Genomic DNA, 7,820 nt, shown 5'->3' on the forward strand with positions numbered 1-7,820 from the left:
GCCTTTATCATAATTAACCGTAGTGCCATGGCCCATAATGCTAATTAATCTCAGCAAATTCAAAAATGTGAATAGTGGAGCATCTAAGTACTATGGAAACATTGCTTTAGCAATATGAAGCTGAATATAAACGGCAGGAAAAATCAAAACTGAAAAAATACCCAATGATTGGGGGTACAAATGTTTTGTTTTACATGATTCCTAGGTGAAAATTCTCCTTTGTTTGCTGGACTTCCATAAAAACTGTTGCAGATGTATGATAAAAATCCAATTGTTTCAGCTCATTAAATTGAAACTGCAGTTAATGACGAAAATAACTTACAGAGGGCAAATGTTATAACATATAAGTGATCAACAAATATCATGGATCACAATGTTATAACAACTGCAGTGATTTACTTTGCATTCTCTGGATTGAGTTATTAATTAATTTAATTTTATATTGATTATGGACCACCAGTTGTTATCCTTTTGATTAATTATTGCAAGGTAATACTGACCAAAATACCAAATGGATGAAATCGATGAACTGACAATTACTGCAGCAAGCTGTATGCCAATATCTCTGCTTATCTGAATTGTGCTTTCATTCTGTTTTTCAATTATAAATGACTGTGAAGCCAATGTACAGACCAGCATGAATAATAAAACATAATTCCCCAATGAACTGTAATCATACTGCAATTGTGATTCTTCTACCAGCCATGCAGTGCATGATTCAATCAGAGTTAATTTTAAACTGAAAAATTATTATCTGGTATCAGTCTATGAATTTGTGTCCTAATTCCCCCCTTTTTCAGCGTTCTCATGATTGAAGCAGCTTTCATCAGTGATAGGAACACATGGATCTTACAGTGACAGATTTGAAGCTTCTGAGTAAATCAATGTGCTCTTTGTGCTTTATCACCTACACCTTGACTCTGATTTCCATGCTCTATGTACTTTATGTGAGTGACGGGTGGAGAATCTGACACATTTGCCCAATAAAGACATTGGAGGCCTAAACCAGTAGGGAAGATCTATGCCTAAGACTAGCTGATCCTTTAGCTTGGCTATTCATATTGTGGTAACTGCTCAACAAGATGAAAAACTAAATGGACAGATCCAATCCAGCTAAATACCATCCAATCAGTTTATTAATTAAAGCAATGGAAACTTTTATGACAATACTATCAAGAATCCCCATCTATGGGGATTGGTTGACGCTGTATAAGTGTATTTTCTGGTTACTTGAGACTTACTGTTTCTATATTTAACTCAAAGACCTGCATTAGGAATAAATAATTTAAAAGACAAAAAGACTGGACAAACTTCACTTGCATGAATATATAAATCTTGAAGAATTTTACTTTATTAAAAACATTTAACCATCAGTGCATCTGCAGGATCCTCCCCCATCATGGAGCCACCTGAAAAGTGAGCAATAGCATTATAGATAATTAAGCATTAATAATAATAGTTTTCAGATAAAGCCTCTGACTGGGGCAATTCTTACTAAGCAGGAATAAGGGGACACTTTAGACCACACATGTCAAATGGCCCGTGATATAATTATATTTGGCCCGCAAGATCATATCAAATATGTATTAGAGCTGGCCCGCTGGCCGCCGCGCCAGTATAGCGCATGCACAGCTAATACTACAAATCCCAGAATGCTTTGCAAATGCATTGGTGCCGGCCCCTCAGCCCGCTAATTTCCCCCACCTCCTCTCTTTACTTTCATTAGTATCTGCGACCCGTTGCCCAATTCACATGTAATAAACCCCTTACGAAAAATGGCCAAACGAAAGACAGAAAACAGGACCTTTCAAGACAGGTGGGAGGCAAACTCTGACCCCAGAGTTTGATGAACTTGCATCTAAGAAGAGATGCCCAGTATCTGGTTTAGACCCAGGCGCATCAGAGTAAATCACAGTGTAGCAAGCTAAGCTTGGATTAATATTTTCTTTGGTTAACTTTCATAGTTGAAAGATTGGATTTTCATCGAAGCAAGTTGTTATTTTTTTGACTTGTTGGCTTGTGAAAAAAAATACATTTAAAAGGAGCTTAAAGGCTATAGAGAAATATTATTTATTGAATATTCTATTTCTCATTTCTTAATGCTTCTTCTGGAAAGGGTTTAACCAAAACTATTATTGAACATTTATTTTAATAAGAAAAAGTTTAACATTACATATGTTGAAAGAAGAGAAAACATGCAGATGTTGTTGAAAATTTTCAATAAATATTTAGTTTGGCCCACGACTTAGTCCAAGTTTTTAATTTTGGCCCTCCGTGAATTTGAGTTTGACACCCCTGCTTTAGACAGTCACTCCAATAGTGACTAGCATCAACTAGGTCTTCATCATGTGCGGTCATTTTATTCAAACACAACTTTATTTAGAGCACGACCAAGGCCCTCCGCTGGCTGAAGATTTGCTCCCATCTTCACCAGGTTTATGTTGTTACTTCAGAGAACATTTATTTTTACAATTTTAAATTCCCATATTCTTTGCCTATTATTTTATTCTAATTTTTAAAAAATTGTATTTTCCTTGATTGTTTTTGCCGATTGCTTGAAGCTTCCAGATGCTTGAATTCCAGATACCAGGAGTTTTACTGTATCCATAATATTTAATAGTATTACCATTGCTCCATCCCTACCATCAGTATCCAAGGAGATACCATTGATTAAAAACTCAACTACATCAGCCACATAAATACTACAGCTACAAGAGTAGATTAGAACTATGCATCGTGCAGTGAATATTTCACCACCTCCCCAACAATCCACGAGTGGGAGTGAACACTCGACAGCCTGTTTTACTGGTATCCTAAGTGTTCCATCCCTCCACCATCATGCACATTAGCTACAGTGTGTACCATCTGCAAAATGTACTGCTGTTACTCACCCAGGCATCTTGGACATCAACACCCAACTCTGTAATATCGACTACTGAGAAGAACAAGGCATTAGGTTCTCCTCCATGTCTCAGACCATTTAATCTTGGAAATATGTTGGAAGTCACTCAGGTTTGCTACAACTTTTTTTCCAATATTTTTATTGAACTTGAAATTCCACATCAAAAAATTCAAAGTACATAAGAATGCATATTAAAAAATAGAAAAGTACAAGTGCATGACACTCAAATCATACAAATTCATCCACAGTACCCCACATTCTTAATCAAACAAAATATAGTAATATATTATTATAAAGCTTTTGCTGCATCTAAATCCTACTGCTCCCTGAATTGAGGAAGTACTTGACCACAAAGACTGCAGCCTTCCAAGAGGTGGATCGCCTCCTTCTCAAGGGCCATAATTATTGGCCCAGTCCAGAAAAACAATTTTAAAATGCACATACTGCTTATCAGCTACACCATTTAAAAACAGTGGAATTTCCCTTTCTACACTGATTTTTTGCTTTCCTTTAACCTTCCATTGTGTCTCATTGTAAAAATGTACATTTGATTTTCAGTTTGAAATGAATTCTAAGTAAATATCAGGAAGGCTAATTACATTGTTCTTGTCTGCCATCACTGACCTCATCCCCCATCCTGTATTCACATAAATCATTCAAACTTTTCTCAAATTCAATGTTCAATTTGACCTGAGACCCTGACCACATAACTCTAACTTTGTAATATTCTGGCCCTTTCTCAGCTTATCCTTTAAGGAAACCCTCACCAATGTCTCTGGTGCCTCTGGACTTGCTCATTCCAATGGTCTCATGACCCCACTCCCAACTTCATTGTTCAATATTCAAACTCATCCAATCTCCGTTGCTCACATTCAAACTTGTACCATCCAATTCTCCTAGAACCTCTGTGTTCTACATTCACTATTTAACCCATCTCTAAAAGGACTCAGTTTTGAAACTTTTACCATTATTGCCCTGACACTCTATGTCTCCTTAATTTTCACATTTAATCCTTGGATAGAGAAGAAAGTAAACAAGGTGGAGGCATTGCATTGCAAATCAGAGAGGGTGGTGTCTTGGATGAAAAGTAGATGTGCAGTACATTTGCAGATGACCCAAAGATTAGTAGAATTGTGGACAGTGTAGAGTGCCATCAAAAAAATGGAACAGGATATAGACTTTTAACAGATATGGGCAGAGAAATTGCAGATGGAGTTTAATATGGTGAAGTGTGAGGTGTTGTACTTTGGGAGGTGACATCTCAGGGGACTGTGTACAGTTGATGACTAGATTCTTAAGAGCATTGATGTGGTGAGGGATCTGTGGGCACATAAATTGATAGGGTAATTAAGAAGGTGTACAATATGCTTGCATTCATTGGGTACAAGGATGTTGAGTACAAAAGTAAGGAAGTCATGTTGCAGCCGTTGAAAACTGTGGTTAAGCCCCATCTAAAATATTATGTGCAATTCTGGTCAAACCATTTCAAGAAGGATGGAATAGCTTTGCAAAGAGTCATAAAGAGATTTAACAGGATGTTTTGAGGGGATGAGTTATGGGGAGAAGTCGGACAAACGTGGATTGTTTTTTCTTGAGTGTAGGAAATGTAGAGACAACTTGTTAGAAGTTTGTAAAATCACAAAAGTCATTGATAAGGTGGACAGAATATTTTTCTTGAGGGAGAAGCATTTTACAGACAAGAGGACATGCAGTTTAGGTGATGGGATGGAAGTTTAAGGGAGATGTGCAGGCATTTATTTCACACAGAGAGTGGTGATACGTGGAATAAGCTGCCCAGAGTAGTGGTGGAGGGATATTAAATAATAGGATTTCAGAGCTTTCTTGATAGACACATGCCCTATTCCTATATTCTAATGTTCTATGTTCAAAATATGTCGTCCAATAATTTTTTACTCTTTATTTTTCTTGAAGTTAGCCATCACACTTGGAACCACACTGAACCTAATCACTGGATTTTCAGTCCTAAATATTTTTGCTTCTTCATCTCTCTTTGCTTCTTCAGAATGATCCAAAGTATTATCTCTTCAGTGCAAGATAGTGTTTGATAACTCTACTGCAGAGTATGTGAACTTATTCTTCTTTAAGTTTAAAGAATGTTTTTGAAGCATATGTGACAAATTTTAATCCAGTCTATTCTGTGAAAAGAAAGAGACCCATAAAATAATCAATTTTAGATGAAAATACTTCATTTTGTTACACCTGTTTAATAGCGATTGAACTATATTGAAACTGTTAACACTGAATAAGTTGATGGGTCTGTTTAGAATTAATATAATGATCTGTTCACCAACATATTGGGACCTCAAGAAGTACTGCAGCTAAACTAGCTGACCACATCATTTTGAGAGAATTTGTTCAAATTACAAAAACAGGCAAGCGAGGATAAAAAATCAGAAGATCAAAATTATGTGTATAAAGGCTGAATGATTAAAAAATAAACTGTTTATGAGAAGAAGAACAGAACTAAAGAAAAGACGGAGTCAGATTGTTGCCAAAGGTTCACATTTCATCACGTTCATATTCAATATTAATTTCTCACCATAGCAGACGAGTGATTACAGTTTTATGTTTTGTTCAGTAGCTGGCCCAGTCAGGATAATCTGAAACTTTGTATGCACTTAATTGCAATCAATAATAGAGGGTTAAGTAATATTTTTGACCTGTTTCATTTTTAATTGACTTTTTGTTCTTTTATCCAGGGCAATTTAATCCTGTTGGGTATTGTCATGTGAGATGAGACCTGACAATGTTATGGATTGCAAAACTAAATTTGACACTGCCTTCTAATTCTATTTAGCAATACTAACTACATGATTAATGGTGATAGAATGCATTACGGGAGAACATAAGCCTGTTTAAATGACGCACTTTAATTACTCACTCATCCTGAGATGTGTGTGATCCAACCTTCTTTTGCAGAGAACCTGTAACTGGAACATTTTAAACCCACTTCTTTGTTCATTATTTCCCACGTGATGATCTATAATATATCTGGACATCTTCATATAAATTCACACTGCATGAAAAAAGGCTATTCAGCACAACTTATCCCGGCCGTCCAGTGGGCACCCTTCTGTTCCAAACCCATCGTCTAGTATGTGGTCCATAACCCACTATACCTCGTCTTTTTTTCCACTGAACCTCTGGCTTTTGAACGATATTTGAATTAAAGCAAATTTTACGATGAAGTGATTGAATTTTGAAATATTGAAAGTTAAACTTCTGCTGATTCACTTCAACTTTTCCATATTTGTGTTGTTTCATGAACTGATTTCTGCATTTCTTCAGACCTCATTGGATGCTGGTTGTACAAAATTGTAGGTTAAAGATAACTTAAAAGCACATTGTGCCCTACAGCATGTTCTAGAATCATCAACTCCATGCTTTTAAACCATTCTCTAACAAAACCCAACTTTACAGTAACTTTTGAATAACTGACAGAAAAATTCCTTTCTTGATTAATCTTTTCCGTACAGTATTTCAGATCCAGCCAGATTACAAAAGTCTACTTGGTACCTATACTGGATATTAAATCACTTGATGTTATTCATTCTTCCACTAGCTGAGATTTGGAAGTTCTTGACATTTGATGTACTTTTCCTTTTAAATATTTTTATTGAGTTTAACATATAAGCGTAAATACAAAATTTTAAGGAAAACACCGAACAAGTCATCTCATGTATATCCAAGTTCAAAAAAAAATGGATGGAATTACATCAGCATTTCCTTGATCCACATGAGAAACAAGTTATTGAATTAATCTATGATAGCCATGTTAAACCCATATTTACTAAATTAATCCAAATAAAAAATGATAAAAAGAAATAAAACAAAAAAAACTAAAATCAAAATCTAATCAACCCTCCCTCAAATCAAGGTTACCTTTGTAAGAGAAAAGGGAAATTGTGGATGGGATAGCAACCTCCAGACATCGGACGGAGAATCTCTGGAACATGCAAAATTCTTAATTCTTCCAATAATGAATTGGTCCCACATCTTTACAAATTGAAACTTACTGTCTTTAATGTTGTATCTAATTTTCTCCAAGGCTACTTTTTAATTCTACTTTAGAATTATAGTTTTCTGTTCCTGTAGTTGGAATGATGCTGTGAAACCCATCAAAATTTGAATTGATAACTTCTAAGGACTAGGAGACCCTGATGATTAAGGAATATTCTGTTTGGAATTTCTATTTACGTTCATTGAGGTCCAAATATTTGACATGACGTTTTATGTGAAAATGTTTGGATTTCTCAGTCAAACTCTCTGTCAAATTGCACCACTCTGGATATTTTACTAGACATTTGCAATCATGATTTGCACTTGAAATGGTGATGTGCTTTCCTGATCAGATAGGGGTAAACTGACAGAATTCCCCATGTGCTTTCCAGTCATAGGCAAGTGCCTATAATTGACGGCTTACAGAACAACCACACATTAAGAGTGCGACTCTCTTAAAAGGTCTCAATGTTTAAGTTATGATTCCCACTTATATTGTTTCCTTTACTATCCATCTCAGCTTTGGAACACGCATTGCCATCAAAGTTGCCAACTATTATCCCATCTCCCACTTGTGACACCCTAATTTGATCTCTTTCCTATTCCAATCTCCAGTTCATGGATTTCACTCCAAACAAATCCCAATCTTAAGCCCCCTCCCCCCACCCCCCCACTCTTCATTGAGATGAATGTAAATAGTTGCTCACATAATGGTGGTCAGGAAGGTCTGTTTGTGTGCCTCAATGACCTCACAAGACCCAGCCCCATTTCCAGACTCACTAGATACTTTCTCCATCCCTCTCTAATGATAGAGCTTACAAAGAGAGCCATGCAAAGGGAAGCATTCAGGAGTGTCTGATTCTTTGAGCCTCAGACATGATTGAATTTTGCTCTAGCA

This window comes from Narcine bancroftii, chromosome 8 (assembly GCF_036971445.1).
Source record: "Narcine bancroftii isolate sNarBan1 chromosome 8, sNarBan1.hap1, whole genome shotgun sequence".
NCBI lineage: Eukaryota > Metazoa > Chordata > Chondrichthyes > Torpediniformes > Narcinidae > Narcine > Narcine bancroftii.